This window comes from Delphinapterus leucas, chromosome 19 (assembly GCF_059928025.1).
Source record: "Delphinapterus leucas isolate spDelLeu-1000000601 "Yukka" chromosome 19, BTC_Dleu_Yukka2, whole genome shotgun sequence".
Taxonomy (NCBI): domain Eukaryota; kingdom Metazoa; phylum Chordata; class Mammalia; order Artiodactyla; family Monodontidae; genus Delphinapterus; species Delphinapterus leucas.
Window position 1 is genome coordinate 41,927,856 of NC_143147.1, and position 24,830 is coordinate 41,952,685.

The following is a 24,830-nucleotide window of genomic DNA, read 5'->3' on the forward strand; positions in this document are numbered from 1 at the left end:
TTTAAGTTTTCAGTGGATTTGACAATTTTCAAAATAAAACAAAAGAATTTAATTGAATCCCTATAATAACCTTATGAGGAAGGTGTTAATATTTTCTTCAATGACAGAAGAGGAAATTGAGTCACAGGTAGTTTAAGTTCATGTCACGAAGCTGATGAGTAGAGGCTGGTTTAAAACTCAGGCATTCTCGCTCTAGAATTAATCCTCTCAGCCACCTCACTATTCTGCCTCTGAATCAACTCTTCCCGATGACCTTTAGATTAAAGACAGTTCATTTATATACTTTCACAGGTAATATTATGTAGATATTTCATTTAATATTAGTTCCTCTTTCAGTCTCTCTCTCTCAACACCCTGTTCTTTTATGATGCTTACCAAAGTTTATGATTACATATTTATTTATAGGTTTCATGGTTTTACTTGCCTCCTTGCCAGGCTGTCCATAAGGACAAATGTATTGTCTCTCTTGTTCACTTTTTTTATAACCAGCATCTGGCACAGGACCTGTGCTTATATATGTTGAATAAATGAATGGAAAAATGGCTAAAGTTAAGAAAATGTACTCTTTACCACCATTTCTTGTGGCTTACAGCTTTTACTCAGATCCATATACTTAAAAAGGTGTGACAGTACTGTTAAATAGAGGAGACTGAAAGCAGGTTTTTAAATGTTTTTTTGCTTCTTCTGCAGTACATTTTGGTTGTAGTTTATGTACTAGCACACAAAAATAAAAGATCAAATAATGATTTCGGGACCAAGAGGTAAATTGGTGCTTAATATAAACGAAAGATTAGAAACAACTTTTGTTTTCTGTAGCTACTCTGCGATCACACTGTTAAATAATATAACCATCTAGTTGAAGTATAGTTTATTCAAGACAGCAAAATTTTTGAAAACCGTTATATGCCAAACACTTAAAAACAATAACTTACATTTCTTTGACAGTTAATAATAATGATATAATGATAGCTTTTTGGAACGTGTACATGTGCCAGGCAGTTTGTACATTCTCTCATATATCCTTACGTGAACTCTGTGAAGAAAATAGAGCGGATATTAGTCTCATTTTATAGATAAGAAAATTGGAGCCCAAAGATACTAGATTATTTGACAATGGTCATAATTATGGATATATGGTAGAACTGTGATTTGAGTCTAGTTCTAAAATTGAGCTGAATATAGATTCATGGAAAGGAGAGAAAGGAATGGCTGGGAAAATTTTTTGTTTTCCTGTTGGCTGATGAGGAAAAAACAAAGTAACTTGTCAAGAGAAAAGAGATTTTATTATTCAGCATGTCTGGCCTTAAAATATCTTCTTTTAAATAGTCTGCAGTTGGGGAAGATTAAATTATCTTAAACATTTTGTGTATTTTACCTACTAAAGAGTCAAAGGAAGTTTTAAACTCAAATTTAAAAAAAAATTATGAGGAATATACATTGTTTGAAAAACCTTTAACAATATAAAGCAGTACAGAGTAAAAAGTTAAATATTCTCCCTTAAACTATTACTTCCATCCCCCTTTCTGCTTCCCAGAAGTAAACAAGAGTAACAGTTTCATGAGAATCTTTCTGGATCTTTTTGTATGAATTTACAACAGATATTTTTCATAGTTCTGTTATAGTTAAATTTTGTTTTTTGTTTTTTTTTACATTTAACCTTCTTATTTATAGAGTTTATTTTAATATATGTATGAGGCCAGGTTCTAACTGTATTCTTTTCCAAATAGATGATCAATTGTCCTAGGGTCAACTAAAGAATAATTTTTCCTGATTTAATTTTTCCTTTGCTGTTATCATATACTAAATTGTTATATATACTTGGATTGGTTCCTGGCCTTTTTTTTTTTAATTTTAATATTTTTCAAAACATGTATGTGTATAGTCAGAGTCAAAGAGTTCTACATGGTTTCAAACAAAAAGCAGTAGACCTCTGCCCTAGTTCTAGCCTCTACCAGTTCCCCCATCTGAAGTCAATAACTTAATCATTTTACCTGTTTATTCTGATATTTATCTATTTTTTAAAAAAGTAACAAGCATGTTCTGCCTTTTTCTTGAATTTTCAGTTTTGGATACCTTCCATTGTCTTCCTACTGTCTTTTTTTTTTTGGGCTGCGTCAGCACGCAGGATCTTCATTGAGGCATGCAAGATCTTTCATTGCAGTGCATGGGCTTCTGTACTTGTAATGTGCAGGCTTCTCTCTAGTTGTGGCGTGCGCTCCAGGGCACGTGAGCTCCAGAGCGCATGGGCTCTGTTGTTTGCAGCATGCGGGCTCTCTCGTTGAGGCACGTGAGCTCAGTAGTTGTGGCGGGCAGGCTTAGTTGCCCCACGGCATGAGGGATCTTAGTTCCCCGACCAGGGATCGAACCCACATCCCCTGCATTGGAAGGCAGATTCTCTACCACTGTACCACCAGGGAAGTCTCCTGTCCTTTCTAATTTTCTCATTACTTTTCCCCCCTCAAGCCTCACAATATTTGATGTTTACATTATTGTAATTATGTAAATATCATTAAAAACTGAGCCAAGTGTTAGATTATGATTACAGTTCTTTCCCCAAACCAGGTTTTATTTTTTCTAGTGTTTAATATTTGTCTTGTCATTTACTTAGTTTTCTGTATATCTGTAACTATTTATCTCCAAATTCTGATAGAGCTTAAAATCTGTTAACTCATTCAAATGTATCAGGTCAAGAATGTCCATATTTCTTAGACTCTCAATATTTAGTGAAAATAATGAAAAATACTTTTTTGATGTTGAATTTTATTATATGTATTTTAATGACATTGAGCTTTTTTGAATACAAAAGCATTATCTATTCCTTAGTGAAAATTTGGAAACCACCAAAATGTATACTCAAGTTATTAACATTAATCTGTAATTCAACTATCACCTTAGTATCAACCCCTTGTTATTTTGCTTGCTATCCTTTTACACACAGACACACACACACACACACACAGACACACACACACACACACACACACTTTGTTACCAATTGCTGTGTAACAAATCAACCATTTATTTAGGTTACTATTCTGAGGGTCAGCAATTTAGGCTGGGCTCAGCTGGGTATTTCTTCTGCTGATCTCAGCTGGTCCACTCATGCATCCGTGGTCAGTTGCAGGTCAGCTGCAAGTCAGCAAGGCGGCTCTGCTTCCTAGGCTTGGTTGGCAGTTGACTAGGACCATGGGACCATGGCGTGGGTACCTCTCATCATCCAGCAGACTAATCCCAGCTTATATATATGGTGGCCCCAAGGTTCCAGGAGAGCAAACCCCAATGTGCAAAATACCTTTTGAGCCTCTGTTTATGCCACATTTCCTAATATCCCAGTCACCAAAGCAAGTCACATGGCCAAAATGAGATTTGAGGTAAGGAGTTCACCTCTTTTTTTTTTTTAATTAATTAATATTTTTATTTTTGGCTGTGTTGGGTCTTCGTTTCTGTGCGAGGGCTTTCTCTAGTTGTGGCAAGCGGGGGCCACTCTTCATCGTGGTGCGTGGGCCTCTCACTATTGTGGCCTCTCTTGCTGTGGAGCACAGGCTCCAGACGCGCAGGCTCAGTAGTTGTGGCTCATGGGCCTAGTGCCTCCGCAGCATGTGGGATTTTCCCAGACCAGGGCTCAAACCCGTGTCCCCTGCATTGGCAGGCAGATTCTCAACCACCGTACCACCAGGGAAGCCCAGGAGTTCACCTCTTGGTGAGAAGAGCTTCAAAGTGACCTTGCAAAGGGGGCTTACATATAGAAATGAGAAGAATTTTTGGCCATTAAAAAATATATATGTATATCTGTATATAATATGCATTATGCATATACTTTTTTAAAAACAAAATTTGGATAGGATTTATTATTAAAAAAATTTTTTTAAATTTAGTTGCACTTCAGGTTCTTAGTTCCCCAACCATGAATCGAACCTGGGCCCTGGGAGTGAAAGTGTGGAGTCCGAAGCACTGGACTGCCAGGAAGTTCCCAACAAAATTTGGATTATAGTGTATATAGCGTATATAGCATTTATTTTTCACCTAATATATCATGGTCATAGAAGAGGCTTTTAGCAATCTAACTCTTACTTTGATGCATACTTTTTTGATACAACCTTTTTTTTCTATGTTAGGAGTTGGCAAACTACAATCCATGGGCAGAATATGGCCCACTGTCTGTTTTTATAAATTTTGGGGAACACAGTTTACATTCATTTTCTTACTGTTTGTGGCTAATTTTGTGCTCTAATGGTAGAATTGAGTAGTTGTGACATACGATATGGCTAACAAAACTTAAAATATTTACTCTTTGGCCCTTTAAAGAAAGTTTACCAACCCTTGTCCTATGCTATTTTAATCTTGGTAAGTGAGGCCAGAAGTTGGTGGCATTAGTGAGAACCTCTTGCTTTATCTGCAAATTTGCCTAAGGGCAGGATGATAGAATGGATGAATAATTGCTTGAGTGAGTTTCCTTCAGCTCCAATAATTATGATTTTTTAAGAGCTTGTAGAAGACATAATAGTGACCTCTACAGTGGAAATAGAAAGGATAATTCTCAAAAATTTCAAATCTTCATCATGTTGAATGAACTTGGTGAATGTTCCAGAAAGATTTGACAGTTATTTTTCTTGATCTGTAGAAATATTTAATACGTGTAGCAGTCTAGCTGACGTGTGTACATACTTAGTGATAATAGAATCTATAATTGCCATTTAGAAGCTTTTCACTCATTGATAGTGGGTATGGAAAGATAACTTTACCTCAGAAAACTACTTTAATTGACGAATTGTCTGACCAGTGGACAGACAGACAGATATATAGATTTACTCAGACAGATATATAGATTTACTTATTAAAGTTTTTAAAGATTTTCACATAGTCACAAAATTATACAAAAATTGAAAATACAATACAAATATATATTTTTTCCCCTGAACCACTTGAGAGTATGTTATTGATGTGATGCTCCATCACCCTGGAATACTTTAGTGTCTTATTTCCTAAAGCAAAGACATTCTTCGATATAACCATAAAAATCAGGAAATTATAATTGATTCATTGTTATCTAATACTCAGAATCAGATCAAATTTTGCAAGTTGTCTCTATGAAGTTTTTATAGCAGAAAGATCTAGTTCAGAATCATACATTGCATTTAGTTGTCATTTTGCTATTTTCTTCAGTCTGGAACAGTTCCTCAGTCTTCCCTTGTCTTTCATGACCTTGACACTTAAGAAGATTATAGCCTTTCTAGAATGTCTCTCAACTTTGGGTTTTATTATCATTAGATTAAAGTTATATATCTTTGGCAAGAATGTCACAGAAGTGATGCTGCATTCTACCTACTGCATCCTATGAGGTGGCAAATAGTTTCATTTTGTTTCATTACCGATGATTACTTTGATAACTTGATTCATATAGTATCTGCTAGGCATCACTGTAAAGTTTTCTTTCTCCCTTCATAATTAAAGAGGACTTTGTAGGGAGGAACTCTGAAACTATATAAATAGCATGTCCTCATCAAGCATTCAGTTTATTAATTTTATGTTTATCTTTATGGACTCGTGATTTTACATTTTATTAAGTGAGTGATAATCTGTTACTACATGATTTGTTTAAATGCTCAAGTGCGAGTTCAGTTAAGTTGCTTCTGTCTTTCTGACATGTATCCATTATCTTAGAGCACTTACTTGCTTTCTGGCATAATAAGATGTTCTAGGGTCATCTCCATCTTGTCGTTTCCTCACCCCAGTCCTGGATTCATCCATTTTTTCAGAGAACCCTGGTTTCTTTTAAATACTTATAGAAGCCAAGTTTTCAGCATTGGTTTTGCCCATTGCTATTGGGGTTGCTGTTCCAGGCCCTTTCAGCAGACAGAACTAGGCAATACGTGTGTTTGTAATATGTGTGTATATACACATGTGAACACACACAGAGACAAATATATACTTACAGATATATATTTATATTTTTCTCTATTTATATGTTCAAAATTATGTATTTATAACAATACATCCAATTCCAGTTCAACACCAGAGAGTTCATTCTAAGTTTCTTCCTTTTTATAATTTTCAGTGAAAAATCTATTCCCAGTTTTTCAAAAAGTTAAAAATAGAATTACCATATAATCCAGAAATTCCATTTCTAGGTATATATCCCAAAGGATTGAAAGCAGGTATTGAAGCACATACCTGTACACCAATGTTCATAGCAGTATTATTCACAAGACCCAAAGGATGAAAAGAACCTATGTGTCTGTCGAGAGATGGATGGATAAACAAATGTGGTATATACATGGAATATTTAGCCCTAAAATGGAAGGAAATTCTGACACATGCTGCAACAAAGATTGAAGATATTATGGTAAGAGAAATAAGCCAGTTAGAAAAGGACAAATACTGTATGATTCCACTTATAATTTCCTTTGTGTTGCTATTATAGAAATAGAATTCATTTTTTTATATTGACCATGTAACCTGCAAATTTGCTAAGTCACTTTTTGGTTCTAGCTGATTTTTTTTTTTTTTTTAAGAGCTAGCTGATATTTTTGGAGATTTTATAGGACTTCCTAAGAATACAGAGCTGTATGTTTTCATTCTCTAATAAACATTTTACTTCTTTTAGTGTTTGGCTTTTAATATGTTTTCTTGTTTTATCTCAGTGGCTAGGATATGCCACGGTTGAATTGGAGTGGTGAGAATAGACATCTTTGCCTTGTTCAAATCTTAGGGGGAAACAAAACCATTAAGAATGATGTTTGATGTAGGTGTTTTGTATATGGTCTTTATCAGGTTGAGGAAGTTTCCTTCTGTTCCTAGTTTTTTTCTTTCTTTTTTTCTTGGCTGCACTGTGCAGCTTGCGGGATCTTAGTTCCCTGACCAGGGGTTGAACCTGTGCCCCCTGCACTGGAAGTGTGGAGTCTTAACCACTGGACCGCCAGGGAAGTCCCCCCTTCTATTCCTAGTTTGCTGAAAGTTTTGTAATGAATGAATGTTGAATTTTGTATTTTAAATTTTATTGCATCCATTAGTAGGATCATATGGTTTTACTCCTATATCCTGTGGATATGTTGAATTACATTTGTTTGGTTTTTGGATGATGACCCAACCTCACATTCAAATGAAAGCTGGAGTAAAACCCACTTGGTCATGGTTCAGTACCCTTTTTATATATTGCTAAATTTGATTTGCCAAGTTTTGTTAAGGATTTCTTGCATCTCTGCTAATAAGATACTGGTCTTTAGTGTTTTGTGTGTGTGTGTTATCTTTGTCTGGTTTTGATATGAGGGTAATGCTGACCTTATGAATTGGAAGTATTGGTATTCTTAAATTTTTGATAGAATTCACCAATGAAGCCATCTGGGCCTTGCATCTTATTTTTGGAAAGGGTTTCACTTACACATTTAATTTCTTTAATAAATATAGGACTATTCAGATTTTCTGTTGCTCCTTGAGTTGGTTTTGGTAATTATATCTTTCAAGAAATTTGTCCGTTTCAGTCAAGTTTTTAAATTTATTGGCATAATATTCAAAATATTCTCTTTTTTTAAAAAAAGCTGTAGGATCTATAGTGATATGCCCTCTTCATTTCTGATACTCAGAATTCGCATTTTTTTCTCTTTATTTTTTGATCAGTCTAGGTAGAGATGTATACATTTTATTATCTAAAACGGTTTTGTTTTTATTGATTTTTCTTTAATGATTTTTCCATTTTCTATTTCATTGATTTCTACTACTGTCTTTATGTCCTTCGTTTTACTTTTTTTAGATTTAATTTACTCTTTTTCTAATTTCTTGAGGTTGAAGCTTAGATAATTGATTTTGGTCCTTTCCCCCCCCAAAACAACCATCGAAAGCTATACATTTCCTTCTGCTTTATGCGCATCACACAGATTTTGATATTATGTTACTTTTTATATCATTCCTTTTGATTTCTTTTCTGACCCAAGATTTATTTACAATAAATAAACACTAAATAGTTTAGTTTTTTCCCCAGATATGTTTCTCTTATTGATTTGTGATTTGTGTGGTTAGAGAACATATTTTATATGATTCCAATTCCTTTCAATTTAATAATCAGTGAAAGCACATTCTTAGGAAAAATGTGTATTCATTTATAGACTACTACTCTGTTATTTGGTGTAGTAGTCTATAAATGTCAATTGGCTCAAGTTGGCTGATTATGTTGTTCATGTCTTCTATAACCTTACTGATTTTTTTGGTCTACTTGTAAAGTAGAGAAGAGTGCTAAAGGCCCTATAATTGTGGATTTGTTTCAGTTCTATGAATTTTCGCTTCCTGGAATTTAAGCTCTGATATTAGTTGTATAAACATTTAAGATTATGTCTTCTTGATGAATTAACCCATCTGTCATTAGGAAATGTCTTTGTTCTGAAATCTGTTTTGCCTAATTAATCAAATCAGTCTGGCTTTCTTATGATTAGTGTTTGAGTAGTGTATCTTTTTTCATCCTTTTAACTTATCTGTGTCTTTACATTTAAAACGGGTTTCTTGTACATCGTTCAATCTTCCTTTTTTTTTTGCGTTATGCGGGCCTCACTGCTGTGGCCTCTCCCGCTGCGGAGCACAGACTCCAGACGCGCAGGCTCAGTGGCCATGGCTCACGGGCCCAGCCGCTCCGCGGCATGTGGGATCTTCCCGGACCGGGGCACGAACCCGTGTCCCCTGCATTGGCAGGCGGACTCTCAACCACTGCGCCACCAGGGAAGCCCCCAATCTTCCTTTTTTATCCACTCTGACAAACCCTGCCTTTTTTTTTTTTTTTTCCGGTACGCGGGCCTCTCACTGTTGTGGCCTCTCCCGTTGCGGAGCACAGGCTCCAGATGCGCAGGCTCAGCTGCCATGGCTCACGGGCCCAGCCGCTCCGCGGCATGTGGGATCTTCCCGGACCGGGGCACGAACCCGTGTCCCCTGCATCGGCAGGCGGACTCTCAACCACTGCGCCACCAGGGAAGCCCAACCCTGCCTTTTAATTGGAGTATTTACGCCCTATACGTGTAATATAATAATCAGTATGGTTGCTGTATATTTTCAGCATGTCTCAGTTGTTCCTTATTTGCCTTAAAATTTTTTTTGGCCTTCTTTAGGATCAACTGAACATGTTTTAGGATTACATCTTTTCTCCACCATTTTCTTCTTAGTATAACTCTTAGCTTATTTGTTTTGGGGTTTCTCTGAGGTTTACAATTTCTGTCTTAAATTTATCACATACTTTCAAATATTTTACTTCACATACAGCAGGGGTCCCCAACCCCCACAGCCTGTTAGGAACCGGGCTGCACAGCAGGAGGTGAGTGGTGAGCAAGTGAGCGAAGCTTCATCTGCCACTCCCCATCACTCGCATTACCACCTGAATCATCCCCCTCATTGCTTGCATTACCGCCTGAACCATTGCTCGCATTACCGCCTGAACCATCCCTCTCAATCCGTGGAAAAATTGTCTTCTACGAAACTGGTCCCTGGTGCCAAACAGGCTGGGAACTGCTGACATACAGTGTATAAAAACTTTCTCCCACTATACTTTCATTTCCACTTTCTCATATGTAATTATTTTTTATTGGACTGTAATTGCTTTACAGTGTTGTGTTAGTTTCTGCTGTACATTGAAGTGAATCAGCAATATGTTTACATATATCCCCTCCTGCTTGGACCCCCCCCGCCCCGAATCTAGGTCATCACAGAGCACCGAACTGAGTTCCCTGTGCTATATAGCAGGTTCCCACTAGCTATTTATTTTACACATTTAGTAAAATACTGTATTTATGTCAAACCTAATCTCCCAATTCATCCCACCCTCCCCTTCCCACCCTGTGTCCACGCGTTCGTACTCTACGCCAGCGTCTCTACTCTTGCCCTGGAGATAGGTTCATCAGTACCATTTTTCTAGATTCCATATATATGTGTTAATATATGGTATTTGTTTTTCTCTTTCTGACTTACTTCACTCTGTATGACAGACTCTAGGTCCATCCACATCTCTACAAATGACCCAATTTCATTTCTTTTTATGGCTGAGTAATATATATTATGTATATGTACCATGTCTTCTTTATCCATTCATTTGTCAATGGACATTTAGATTGTTTCCACGTCCTGGCTATTGTAAATAGTGCTGCAATGAACATTGAGGTACATATGACTTTTTGAATTATGGTTTTCTCAGGGTATATGCCCAGTAGTGGGATTGCTGTGTCATATGGTAGTTCTGTTTTTAGTTTTTCAATGAACGTCCATACTGTTCTCCACAGTGGCTGTATCAATTTACATTCCCACCAACAGTGCAAGAGGGTTCCCTTTTCTCCACACCCTCTCCAGCATTTATTGTTTGTAGATTTTTTGATAATGGCCATTCTGACCAGTGTGAGGTGATACCTCATTGTAGTTTTGGTTTGCATTTCTCTAATAATTAGTGGTGTTGAGCATCTTTTTCATGTGCCTTTTGGCCATCAGTATGTCTTCTTTGTAGAAATGCCTATTTAGGTATTCTGCCTATTTTTTGATTGGGTTGTTTGTTTTTTTGATATTGAGCTGCATGAGCTGCTGGTATATTTTGGAGATTAATCCTTTGTCCGTTGCTTCATTTGCAAATATTTTCTCCCATTCTGAGGGTTGTCTTTTCGTCTTGTTTATGGTTTCCTTTGCTGTGCAAAAGCTTTTAACTTTCATAGGTTTCATTTGCTTTTTTTTTTTTTCCCCCCCGATACGTAGGCCTCTCGCTGTTGTGGCCTCTCCCGTTGCAGAGCACAGGCTCCGGACACGCAGGCCCAGCGGCCATGGCCCACAGGCCCAGCCGCTCCGCGGCATGTGGGATCCTCCCGGACCGGGGCATGAACCCGTGTCCCCTGCATCGGCAGGCGGACTCTCAACCACTGTGCCACCGGGGAAGCCCTCATTTGCTTATTTTTGATTTTATTTTCATTACTATAGGAAATGGGTCAAAAAAGATCTTGCGGGGCTTCCCCGGTGGCGCAGTGGTTGAGAGTCCGCCTGCCAATGCAGGGGACACGGGTTCGTGCCCCGGTCCGGGAAGATCTCACATGCTGCAGAGCGGCTAGGCCCGTGAGCCATGGCCACTGAGCCTGAGCGTCTGGAGCCTGTGCTCCGCAATGGGAGAGGCCACAACAGTGAGAGGCCCGCGTACCACACACAAAAAAAAGGGCTTCCCTGGTGGCGCAGTGGTTGAGAGTCTGCCTGCCGATGCAGGGGACACGGGTTCATGACCCGGTCTGGGAAGACCCCACATGCCGCAGAGCGGCTGGGCCCGTGAGCTATGGCCGCTGAGCCTGCACATCCGGAGCCTGTGCTCCGCAACGGGAGAGACCACAACAGTGAGAGGCCCGCGTACCGCAAAAAGAAAAAAAAGATCTTGCTGTGATTTATGTCATAGGGTGTTCTTCCTCTGTTTCCCGCTAAGAGTTTTATAGTGTCCAATCTTACATTTAGGTCTTTAATCCATTTTGAGTTTATTTTTGTGTATGGTGTTAGGTAATGTTCTAATTTCATTCTTTTACATGTAGCTGTCCAGTTTTCCCAGCACCCCTTATGGAAGAGGATGTCTTTTCTCCATTGTATATTCTTGCCTCCTTTGTCATAGATTAGGTTACCATAGGTGCGTGGGTTTATCTCTGGGCTTTCTATCTTGTACCATTGATCTATATTTCTGTTTTTGTGCCAGTACCATACTGTCTTGATTACTGTAGCTTTGTAGTATAATCTGAAGTTGGGTAGCCTGATTGCTCCAACTCCATTTTCTTTCACAAGATTCGCTTTGGCTATTCGGAGTCTTTTGTGTTTCCATACAAATTATAAAATTTTTTGTTCTAATTCTGTGAAAAATGCCATTGGTAATTTGATAGAGATTGCATTGAATCTGTCGATTGCTTTGGGTAGTACAGTCAATTTCACAATATTGATTCTTCCAATCCAAGAACATGTGTATCTTCCATATGTTTTTGTCATCTTTGATTTCTTTCATCAGTGTCTTATAATTTTCTGAGAAGAGGTCTTTTGCCTCCTTAGGTAGGTTTATTCCTAGGTATTTTATTCTTTTTGTTGCAATCGTAAATAGGATTGTTTCCTTAATTTCTCCTTTTGATCTTTTGTTGTTAGTGTATAGGAATGCAAGAGATTTCTGTGCATTAACTTGGTATCCCTCAACTTTACTAAATTCATTGATTAGCTCCAGTAGTGGCATCTTGAGGATTTTCTATGTATAGTATCGTATCATCTGCAAACAGTGACAGTTTTACTTCTTCTTTTCCAATTTGGATTCCTTTTATTTCTTTTTCTTCTCTGATTACCATGGCTAGGACTTCCAAAACTGTTGAATAATAGTGGCGACAGTGGAAGTCCTTGTCTTGTTCCTGATCTTAGAGAAAATGCTTTCAGTTTTTCACCATTGAGAATGATGTTTGCTGTGGGTTTTTCGAATATGGCCTTTATTATGTTGAGGTAGGTTCCCTCTGTGCCCACTTTCTGGAGAGCTTTTATCATAAATGGGCGTTGATTTTGTCAAAAGCTTTTTCTGCATCTATTGAGATATATGGTTTTTATTCTTCAATTTGTTAATATGGTGTATCACATTGATTGATTTGCATTTATTGAAGAATCCTTGCGTTCCTGGGATAAACTCCAGTTGATCATGGTGTTATGTTATGATCCTTTTAATACGTTGTTGGATTCAGTTTGCTAGTGTTTTGTTGAGCATTTTTATGTCTGTGTTCATCAGTGATATTGTTGTGTAGTTTTCTTTTTTTGTGATATCTTTGTCTGGTTTTGGTATCAGGGTGATGGTGGCCTCGTAGAACGAGTTTGAGAGTGTTCTGCCCTCTGCTATTTTTTGGAAGAGTTTGAGAAGGATAGGTGTTAGGTCTTTTCTAAATGTTTGATAGAATTCACCTGTGAAGCCATCTGGTCCTGGACTTTTGTTTGTTGGAAGATTTTTAATTACAGTTTCAATTTCATTATTTGTGATTGGTCTGTTTATATTTTCTAATTCTTCCTGGTGCAGTCTTGGAAGGTTGTACCTTTCCAAGAATTTGTCCATTTCTTCCAGGTTGTCCATTTCATTGTCATATAGTTGCTTGTAGTAGTCTCTTATAATCCTTCGTATTTCTGCAGTGTCAGTTGTAATTTCTCCTTTTTCATTTCCAATTTTATTGATTGAGACCTCTCCCTTTTTTTCTTGATGAGTCTGGCTAAAAGTTTATCAATTTTGTTTATCTTCTCAAAGAGTCAACTTTTAATTTTATGTACCTTTGCTATTGTTTTCTTCATTTCTATTTCATTTATTTCTGCTCTGATCTTTATGGTTTCTTTCCTTCTACCAACTTTGGGTTTTTTTTGTTCTTCTTTCTGTAGTTGCTTTAGGTGTAAGGTTAGATTGTTTATTTGAGATTTTTCTTGTTTCTTGAGGTGAGATTGAATTGCTATAAACTTTCCTCTTAGAACTGCTTTTGCTGCATCCCATAGGTTTTGGGTCTTCATGTTTTTGTTGTCATTTGTTTCTAGGTATTATTTCCTTTCGATTTCTTCAGTGATCTCTTGGTTATTTAGTAGCACACTGTTTAGCCTCCATGTGTTTGTGTTTTTTCCAGTTTTTTTCCTGTGATTGATTTCTAATCTCATATCGTTGTGGTCAGAAAAGATGCTTGATACGATTTCAGTTTTCTTAAATTTTCTGAGGCTTGATCTGTGACCCAAGATGTGATCTATCTGGAGAATGTTCTGTGTGCACTTGAGAAGGAAGTGTATTCTGCTGCTTTTGGGTGGAATGTCCTATAAATATCAATTAAATCTATCTGGACTCTTGTGTCATTTAAAGCTTGTGTTTCCTTATTTATTTTCTGTCTGGATGACTTGTCCATTGGTGTAAGTGGAGTGTTAAAGTCCCTCACTATTATTGTGTTATTGTCAATATCCCCTTTTATGGGAAAATGTAGATTTCCCTGTTAGCATTTGCCTTATGTATTGAGATGCTCCTATGTTGGGTGCATAAATATTTATAATTGTTATATTTTCTTCTTGGATTGATCATTATGTAGTGCCTTTCCTTATCTCTTTTAACAGTCTTTATTTTAAAGTCTATTTTATCTGATATGAATATTGCTACTCTAGCTTTCTTGTGATTTCCATTTGCTTGGAATATCTTTTTACATCCCCTCACTTTTTGTCTGTATGTATCCCTAGGTCTGAAGTGGGTCTCTTGTAAGACAGCATATATATGAGTCTTGTTTTTGTATCCTTTCAGCCAGTCTGTGTCTTTTGGTTGGACATTTAATCCATTTACATTCAAGGTAATTATCGATATGTATGTTCCTATTACCATTTTCTTAATTGTTTTGGGTTTCTTTTTGTGGGTCTTTTTCCTCTCTTGTGTTTCCCTCCTAGAGAAGTTCCTTTAGCATTTGTTGTAAAGCTGGTTTGGGAGTGCTGAATTCTCTTAGCTTTTGCTTGTTTGTGAAGGTTTTGATTTCTCTGTTGAATCTGAATGAGATCCTTGCTGGGTAGAGTAATCTTGGTTGTAGGCGTTTCCCTTTCATCACTTTAAATATGTCCTGCCAGTCCCTTCTGGCCTGCAGAGTTTCTGCTGAAAAATCAGCTGATAACCTTATGGCGATTGCCTTGTATGTTATTTGTTGCTTTTCCCTTGCTGCTTTTGATATTTTTTAAATTTCTGTTTAAATTTTGTTCGTTTGTTAATTATGTGTCTTGGTGTGTTTCTCGTTGGGTTTATCCCGTAGGGACTCTCTGCACTTCCTGGACTTGGTTGGCTGTTTCCTTTCCCATGTTAGGGAAGTTTTCAACCATAATCTCTTCATATATTTTCTCAGACCCTTTTTCTTTTTCTTCTTCTTCTTCTGGGACCCCTGTGATTCGAATGTTGGTGCGTTTAATGTTGTCCCAGAGATCTCTGAAACTGTCCTCTATTCTTTTCATTCTTTTTTCTTTATTTTGCTCCTTGGCAGTTATTTCCACCATTCTATCTTCCAGCTCACTTATTCGTTCTTCAGCCTCAGTTTTTCTGCTATTGATTTCTTGTAGTGTATTATTCATTTTAGTTATTGTGTTGTTCATCACTCTTTGTTCTTTAATTCTTATAGGTCTTTGTTAAACATTTCTTGTATTTTCTCCGTCCTTGCCTCCATTCTGTTTCTGAGATTTTGGATCATTTTTACTAACATTACTCTGAATTCTTTTTCAGGTAGGTTGCCTATTTCCTTTCATTTATTTGGTCCTGTAGGTTTTTACCTGGCCCCTTTGTCTGTAACGTATTCTTTTGTTCTCTATTTTTTTTTTTTGATGGGTGGGCCTGTGTTCCTGTCTTACTGATTGTTTGACCTGAGGCATCCAGCACTGGAATTTTTAGGCTGTTGGGTAGAGCCGGGTCTTTGTGCCGAGATGAGGATCTCCGGGAGACCTCACTGTGATGAATATTCCCTGAGGTCTGAGGTTCTCTTTTAGTCCAGCAGTTTGGACTTGGCACTCCCACCACAGGAACTGAGGCCTCACCTCTTACCTAGGAACCAAGATCCCGCCAGCCACATCATGACAAAAGGGAAAAAAGAGCAGTGCAATAACAAAGAATAAAGAATAAAATAATATTAGGGAAATAGAAAATATATTAGAAAAAAAAAAATATAAGCGAAACAAAAACAACAGGGTTAAACAGAACCACAACAGCAAAAAGAAAAGAGGGGGGAACAAACCAAAAGGAGCAGAAAAATAACAAAGAATAAAAGATAAAATAAAATTAGAAAAATAAAAAAATTATTAGAAAAAATGAAAGTATAAGTGAAACAACAACAACAAGGTAAAACAGAACCACAACCACAAAAAGAAAAAGAAAAAAAAATGGAAAAAGAAAAAAATGCCTGTAAAGCCCTTGGCTGTGGTGGATGGAGTCTAGGTGGGGCAGGGTCTAGCCTCAGATAAGGCCCTGGGTGGGGGTGTGGGGACAGGACTTAGGCCCAGCGTGGCTGGACGGGGCCTCAAGAGGGCAGAGGATCAAGTCTGGGACCTTAGTAGGCTCCTGGGGGCTCGAGGGGGTGGGGGAAATGCTTGCCTATTCTCTTCCAGTCCTCTAATCCCCTGAGGGTCTCTCCCTGTCCCCACTGATCCCCTCATTGTGAGTGGGCCCCTCCTGAGCGTGGGAACCCGTCCCCTCCTGCAGCCACCCCTCAGGGGTGCCAGTCCCATCCCACCTCCAGTTCTCCTCTCCCCTTGTCCTACTCAGTTGCTCGGGGGTTCTTCCTGTCCCCTTAGGTGTCCATGGTCCCCCACCAGTGCCTGGTAGGTGCCCTAGTTGTGGGGAGACGCAAACTCTGTGTCCTCCTACTCTGCCATATTGACTCCGCCCTGGTAATTTTTGTTAATACTTTTGTATGTATTGTGAACCATAGAGTATTTTATTATTATTTTTTCTCTTAAATCAGTTATTTTTTTAATTACGATTTTTTTTTTTTGCGGTACGCGGGCCTCTCACTGTTGTGGCCTCTCCCGTTGCGGAGTACAGGCTCCAGACACGCAGGCTCAGAGGCCATGGCTCACGGGCCCAGCCGCTCCGCAGCATGTGGGATCTTCCCGGACCGGGGCATAAACCCGTGTCCCCTGCATCGGCAGGCAGACTCTCAACCACTACGCCACCAGGGAAGCCCAATTACGAATTTTTAATTGAGACTCTATAAAGCAGTTTAAGGATCACTGTAAAATTGAAGGGAGGGTACACAGATTTTCCATATATGCCCTTCCCCAGCCACCTCATTATCAACATCCCCCACCAGAATGATACATTTCTTACGACTGATGAACCTACATTGAGAAGTCATAATCACCCAATGTCCATAGTTTACATTACCATTCACTCTGGGTGCTGTACATTTAATGGGTTTGGGCAAATGTATAATAACATGTATCTACCATTATATCGTACAGAGTATTTTCACTGCCCGAAAAATCCTTTGTGTTCTGCCTATTCATCCCTTCCCTCTCTCCCTGCAAACCACTGTCAATCGCTGATCTTATTACTCTCTCTATAGTTTTGCCTTTTCCAGAATGGCATATATAGTTGGAATCATACGGTATGTAGCCCTTCAGACTACAGCCCTTCGGTATGTAGTAATATTTAAGGTTCCTCCTTGTCTTTTTATGGCTTAATAGCTCATTTCCTTTTAGTGCTAAGTACTATTCCATTGTCTGGATGTACCACAGTTTATCCATTCACCTACTGAAGGACACAGTGATTGCTTCCAAGTTGTGGCAGTTATGAATAGAGCTGCTCTCATCATTTGTGTGCAGGTTTTGTGTGGGCATATGTTTTCACCTCCTGTGGGTAAATACTAAGGAGCATGACTGCTTGATCATATGGTAAGAGTAGGTTTAGTTTTGTAAGAGACTGCCAAGCTTTCTTTCGAAGTGTCTGTACTACTTTGCATTCCACTGGCAATGAATTAATTCCTTTTGTTCCAGATCTCCACATTCTTGTCAGCATTTGCTGTTGTCATTTTTCCTGATTTTAGCCATTCTAATAAGTGTGTGGTAGTATCTCGTTGTTTAACATGCATTAGTCTAATGACATATGATGTTGAGCATCTTTTCATATGCTTATTTGCTACATTTTAAAATAATTAATTATTTAATATTTTGGACTGCATTGGGTCTTCGTTGCTGTGCACAGGCTTTCTCTAGTTACAGTGAGCGGGCGCTACTCTTTGTTGCGGTGAGAAGGCTTCTCATTGTGGTGGCTTCTCTTGTTGTGGAGCACAGGCTCTAGGCACGCGGGCTCAGTAGTTGTGGCTCGTGGGTTCTAGAGCACAGGCTCAGTAGTTGTGGCACACAGGCTTAGTTGCTCCGTGGCATGTGGGATCTTCCCAGACCAGGGCTCAAACCTGTGTCCCCTGCATTGGCAGGCAGATTTTTAGCCACTGCGCCACCAGGGAAGCCCCTATTTACTACATTTTTGTCTTCTTTGGTGAGGTGTCTAAGGTCTTTGGCCCATTTTTAAATTGGGTTGTTTGTTTTCTTCTTGTTGAGTTTTAAGTGTGCTTTTTTGTATATTTTGGTTAATTCCTTTATCAGATGTGTCTTTTGCAAGTATTCTTTTCCCAGGCTGAGGTTTGCCTTCTCATTCTCTTGACCTTGTCTTTCACAGAGCAGAAGTTTTTAATTTTAATGAAATCTAGATTATTAATTATTTCTTTCACAGATGGTGCCTGTGGTGTTATATCTAAAAAGTCAGCACCATACCCAAGGTCATCTAGGTTTTTGCCTTTGTTCTTTTCTAGGAGTTTTATACTTTAGTGTTTTACATTTAGGTCTGGGTTCACTTTGAGTTTATTTATGTGTAGGTTGTGAGATGTGGATCTAGGTTCATTCTTTTTGCATGTGGATGTCCAGTGGTTCCAGTGCCATTTGTTGAAGAGGCTGTCTTTGCTCCATTGTTTTGTCTTTGCTCTTTTATCAAAGTTCAATTAACTATATTTATGTTGGTTTATTTCTGGACTCTCTATTCTGTTCCATCAGTGTATTTGTCAGTTCTTTTGCCTGTCATACTGTCTTGATTATAATAAGTGTTGAAGTTGGATGGCATAGTCCTCCAATTTTGTTCTTCTCCTTCAGTATTGTGTTGGCTATTTTGGATCTTTCACGTTTTCATATACAGTTTAGAATTAGTTTGTCAGTATTCACAAAATTACTTACTGGGATCTTGATTGAGATTGAATTTAATCTATAGATGAAGTTGGGAAGAACTGACATCTTAATGATACTGAGTCTTCCTGTCCATGAACATGGAATGTTTCTGCATTTATTTTGTTTTTCTTTGATTTTGTTCATCAGAATTTTGTAGTTTCCCTCCTGTAGATCTTGTACATATTTTGTCAGGTTTAGAGCTAGGTATTTCATTTTCGGGGGTGCTAATGTAATTGGTATTGTGTTTTTAATTCCAAAATCCACTTGTTCATTGTTAGTATATAGGAAAGTAATTGACCTTTATAAATGAACCTTGTATCCTTGAACCTTGATATAATCACTTATTAGTTTCAGGAGGTTTTTTGTTGATACTTCCAAATTTTCTACATAGACGATTGGCAAACAGAGACAGTTTTATATCTTCCTTATCAATTTTTTTTTTAAATAAATAAATTTATTTATTTATTTTTGGCTCGGGTCTTTGTTGCTGCGCGCGGGCTTTCTCTAGTCATGGTGAGCGGGGGCTGCTCTTTGTTGCAGTGCATGGGCTTCTCCCTGTGGTGGCTTCTCTTGTTGCACAGGCTCTAGGCACATGGGCTTCAGTAGTTGTGGCACATGGGCTTCAGTAGTTGTGGCACATGGGCTCAGTAGTTGTGGCTCGTGGGCTATAGAGCACAGGCTCAGTAGTTGTGGAGCACTGGCTTAGTTGCTCCACAGCATGTGGGATCTTCCTGGACCAGGGCTCGAACCCATGTCCCATGCATTGGCAGGAGGATTCTTATCCACTGAGCCACTAGGGAAGCCCTCTCAATTTGTATACCTATATTTTCTTTTCTTGTCTTATAACATAAGGAAAGACATACAGTTGAAAAGAACTGGTGAGAGGGAATGTCATTGCCTTGTACCTGATCTCAGAAATCTTTTAAGTTTCTCACTATTAAGTATGATGTTAGCTTTAGGGTTTTTTTGTAGATGTTCTTTATCAACTTGAGGAAGTGCTCCTCTCTTCCTAGTATACTGAGAGTTTTTATCATGTATGTGTGGATTTTGTCAAATCCTTTTTTGCAACTATTGATATGATCATGTGATTTTTCTTTCTTAGCCCACCAGTGTGTGATGGATTATATTAATTGATTTTCAAATGTTGAACCAACGTGCATAGCTGGGATAAATCACACTTGGTCATGGTTTATAATTCTTTTTACATACTGTTGGATTAATTTTGTTAATATTATCTTGCTATTATTTGGTTGAGGATATTTGCATTTGTGTCCATGAGAGATATTGGTGTGTAGCTTTATTTTAATGTCTTTGCCTGGTTTTGGTATTGGGGTAATGCTGGTCTAATAGAATGAGTTGGCAGCATTCCCTCTGCATCTATCTTCTGAAAAAGATTGTAGAGAATTGTTATAGTTTCTTCCTTAAATGTTTGGTAGAATTCACAAGTGAACCTGTCTGGATGTGGTGCTTTCTTTTTGGAAGGTTACTAATTATTGATTTAATTGTTTAATACATCTAGGCCTATTCATATTGTCCATTTCTTCTTGTGTCAGATTTGGCAAATTGTATCTTTCAAGGAATTGGTCTATTTCATTAGATTATCAAATTTGTGGGCATAGAGTTGTTCATAGTATATTTTTAAAATTATCCTTAGCATCCATAGGCTCTGTAGTGATGTTGCTCTTTCATTTCTGATATTAGTAATTTTTGTCTTCTCTCTTTTTTTCTTAGTGAGCCTGGCTAGAGACTTACTGATTTTATTGATTTTTTTTCAAAGAAGCAGGTTTTTGGTTTCATTGATTTTTCTCCATTGAGTTTCTGGTTTCAATTTCATTGATTTAAGCGCTAATTATTATTATTTCTTTTCTTCTGCTTAATTTGGATCTAGTTTGCTCTTTTTCTAGTTTTCTAAGGTAGCAGCTTAGATTATTGACTTTAGATCTTTCTTCTTTTCTAATATATGCTTTCAGTGCTATAAATTCTTCTCACAACACTACTTTCACTGCCTACCATGTATTTTGATAAGGTGTGTTTTTATTTTCATTAAGCTCAAACTATTTTTAAATTTCTCTTGGGATTTTTTCATTGATCCATGTGTTATTTAGCCATGTGTTGTTTAATCCTCACATATTTTGGGATATTCTAGTTATCTTTCTGTTACTGATTTCTAATTTAATTCGATTGTGGTCTGAGTGCAGACATTGTTATGATTTTTATTTTTTTTAACTTGTTAAAGAATGTTTTATCTCCAGAATGTGGTCTATCTTGGTAAATGGTCCACGTGAAGTTGGGAAGAATGTGTATTCTACCACTGTTGTATGAAGTAGTCTATAGACTATGAAGTAGTCTATAGACTACTTCAGTTATGTCAGTTATATCCAGTTGATTGGTGATATTGTTGAGTTCAGCTATGTCCTTAGTGATTTTCTGCTTGCTAGGTTTGTCCATTTCTGATAGCAACTCCACCTATGATAGTGGATTTATCTATTTCTCTTGCAGTTCTATTAATTTTTGCTCCATATAGTTTGCCACACTGTTGTTAGGCACATACATGTTAAGGATTGGTATTTTTTTCTTGGAGAATTGGCCCCTTTATCATTATGTAATGCCCTTTTTTTTTTTTTTAATCTCTGATAACTTTCCTTTCTTTGAGGTCTTCTGTGTCTGGAATTAATATAGGTACTCTGCTTTCTTCTGATTAGTGTTAGCATGGTATATTTTTCTCCCTTCATTTACTTTTAATATGTAAGCTTTTTCATCTCTAAAGTGGGTTTCTTTTAGACATCAAATATTTGGGTCTTGTTTTATGATCTTCTCTGACAGTTTGTCTTTTAATTGGTGTATTTAGACCATTGATGTTCAAAGTGATTATTTATAAGGTTGGATTAATATTTACCATATTTATGACTGTTTTCTATTTTTTGCTTTTGTTCTGTGTTCCTCTTTTTGTTTCCCACTATTTTTATGCATTTTGTAGTTTATTGTCAAGGACCAACAAACAAAATCTAGAAATGCTCTATACAAGTGCTGAGGTGCTACAAAAGAGGGGTGGGGTGGAGGAGACACAATAATACACAACAGTCTTTTGAGGAGCTCCAGCTCTTCATTCTAACACTTGAACCAAGGAGAGACAGCCATCCTTTGTCACTAAGGCTGCAGAAGAATGGAAACCTCATTCAGTTTATCAGTTCTTAGGGCAGATACAGCAAGAGCCTATTTAAAGCTGATGCAAAGGCCACTCGTGGTCTGCTGGGAGCCCCCATGCAAAGCAGAATGGATGCTGAAGGTGGTCCATGGCTGCTGGTGGTGGCTGGTCCCAGCTCCTTAGGTCCTGGGCTTCTCTTGATTCTAACTGACAAGCTTGTCAGTCAAATATAGTTGGCCAATGTGGACCTGTCTGTGGATTATCCCAGGGTCTCTTTTGGCTTTATTATTAGGGCTTGAATTTTTACAGGATCCTTTACATTCTTATTTTCTCTGAAGACATCTCTTATCCTCCTGATGGTGTAAGTTCTGTAGTTGTCGGCACTGAAGTGCTTGCTCTCCCTCAGCATTGCCTGGTACATATCCAGCACTCGTGCGTGGCTGGAGGCTGCAATCTCGGAACGAAAAAAACGGAGATGGTCTTCTTTGCAGAGGTCCCAAGTTCAATGCAACCTGCAGAACTTCTGCCACCGCAGGGAGCACCAGTGGGACGCATGCGTGGGGCTTGGCCCAGGTAGTGGCCCAGGGTCTGGCCCAGGTGGGCTCTGGCCCTGTGCAGTGGCACAGACACTAAATAAGTATTTTATTTGATTCCATTTTCTCTCCTTTCTAGCATAACCATCATATTCCTTCCCTCCCTCCCTCCCTTCCCCTTTTTTACTGGTTGCCCTAGGTTTTGCAATATGTATTTATGGCAAATCCAAATGTACTTTCCCATAACACTATATCACTTCATGGGTAGTGTGAGTACCTTATAATAACAGTGTAATCTTAATTCCTCACTCCATCCCTTGTATGATTGCTGTCATTTATTTCACGCATATACAGTTGACTCTTGAACAATGCAGGGGTTAGGGGCACCAACCCCCCAGCAGTCAAAAATCTGTGTATAATTTTTGACTCCCCCAAAACTTAAGTACTAGTAGCCTACTGTTGACCAGAAGCCTTACCAATAGATAACATAAAGTCAATTAATGCATATTTTGCATGTTATATGTATTCTTACAATAAAGTAAGCTAGAGAGAGGAAAATGTTATTAAGAAAATCATAAGGAAGAGAAAATATATCTACAGTACTGTATCAATACTGTAAGTTTACGTCATCTATAAGATGATGAAGCATCTGTCAATACCTACAACAATATTATCTTATATGATACAAAGCACTGTAAATGTTATATGCATTTCTAACACTGGACATCAAAAATGAAAAGATGATGTGAAAAAGAAATGTATATTTATTTAGAGGTATAAAAATTCATACGTTGATAATGAAAAAGCAGCAGTATGTTTGCTTTATGGTAACTTAGTGTAATTGATACAGTTGCTTCACAGTAGCCTGACCTATACATGAATGAATGAATCATTTAAAATTGTAAGGTATAAAGTATTACAGTCATATTCATAATATGGTATTGGAAACATTGTTACATTTTTTTAAAAAACACTTACCTGTGATGATATGCTGATGTTGCAGGTTTGATTTTGTCCTTGTTTTTTGCTTTTTTGTTTTTCAGAATAACACAAGTCCTGTATGCTTGCTGTTAACATTACTCAGGAGGCAAATAATGTCCAATTATCTCTCCTTGTAATAATAGATCAGTACTGTGTTTTGATGTCATTTGATATTTTTCTACATCATTTTTAATGACTACATTGCATTCTTTTGAATGGCTGTTCTATAATTTGTAATCTCTATGACTGGATGTTTAAGTGAGAGTCTTTTTCATTTACGATGCTAGTTACTTAGTGGGTTTAATTATTATATTGAAGATTCAGAGACGTTTTCAATTTAGGGAAATTCTCTCTTGTTATTTCTTTGATATTTCAACCCCTGACTTAATCAGGAGTGATTTGCTTTTGAAGAATTAGAAGCCTACTCCAGAAGGATCAAGCAAGATATACAGCTGCCCTATTGGAACTCAGAGGTTTTTAGGCAGCTTCTGTCTTCTCTTTGGGGCCTCAAGTGTGTCTTTTCTGCCTCTGTGTGCAGAGTTCTCTCGTTTTTTGTAGATTGTTTTTTTCTGGATACTTATTCTCTGTTATATGACCTTACCATCACATCTCAAAATGAAAGGCTTAAAGTCTATGAAATGTTCTGGTCTGTTCCCTGTAGTTTAATCAACTCAGTCTAAATGACCCAAATACAGATTCCTAGGAAAGTGAATCTTACTGGTCTTGCTATATTTGGGAGTGTGTTTGGGCTTGGTCATGTGGTATTAATGTAGATACTGGGTCTACCTTTTCAGCAGGGGCTATAATTGATGAACTGTTTTCAGAATAAAGAGTTGAACACGTGTCTAAAGAGGTGCCTAGTATAACATCTTTATCATATATACTAAATTCTTACATATATGAGAATATATACTATTTTTAACCATCTTTTTTCTAAAATTTTTTGGTTATTCTCACTAGTTTATTTTCCAGATTAAGTTTAGAACCCACAGTAATAATTAATTGTTAATTTTAACATTGTCTTCATCAAGTAATATAGCTATTTGAAACAGGAGGTTTTAAGAGAGTTGAATACAGCAAACTGAAGGGTTACTCTATTAGGATAGCATCTATGAATTTACTTATTTTTTTTATTTATTATTATTGGCTGCGTTGGGTCTTCATTGCTGCGTGCGGGCTTTCTCTAGTTGCGGCGAGCAGGGGCTACTCTTCGTTGTGGTGCGTGGGCTTCTCACTGCGGTGGCTTCTCTTGTTGCCGAGCACGGGCTCTAGGCGCGAGGGCTTCAGGAGTTGTGGCTCCTGGGCTCTAGAGTGCAGGCTCAGTAGTTGTGGCGCACGGGCTTAGTTGCTCCGCAGCACGTGAGATCTTCCCGGACCAGGGCTCGAACTCATGTCCCCTGCATTGGCAGGCGGATTCTTAACCACTGCACCACCAGGGAAGCCCAGGATAGCATCTATGAGTAAAATTCTTACTATGTGGATTT

General features: G+C 37.9%; 1 protein-coding gene and 1 pseudogene across 1 annotated transcript in view; one reads left to right on the top strand and one right to left on the bottom strand.

The window, feature by feature from the left end:
* The window catches only part of BRIP1 (BRCA1 interacting DNA helicase 1), a 197,276-nt gene that overhangs the window by 25,161 nt on the left and 147,285 nt on the right, over positions 1-24,830 (top strand).
* LOC111163694 (LYR motif-containing protein 4 pseudogene) lies at positions 21,771-22,331 on the bottom strand (annotated as a pseudogene).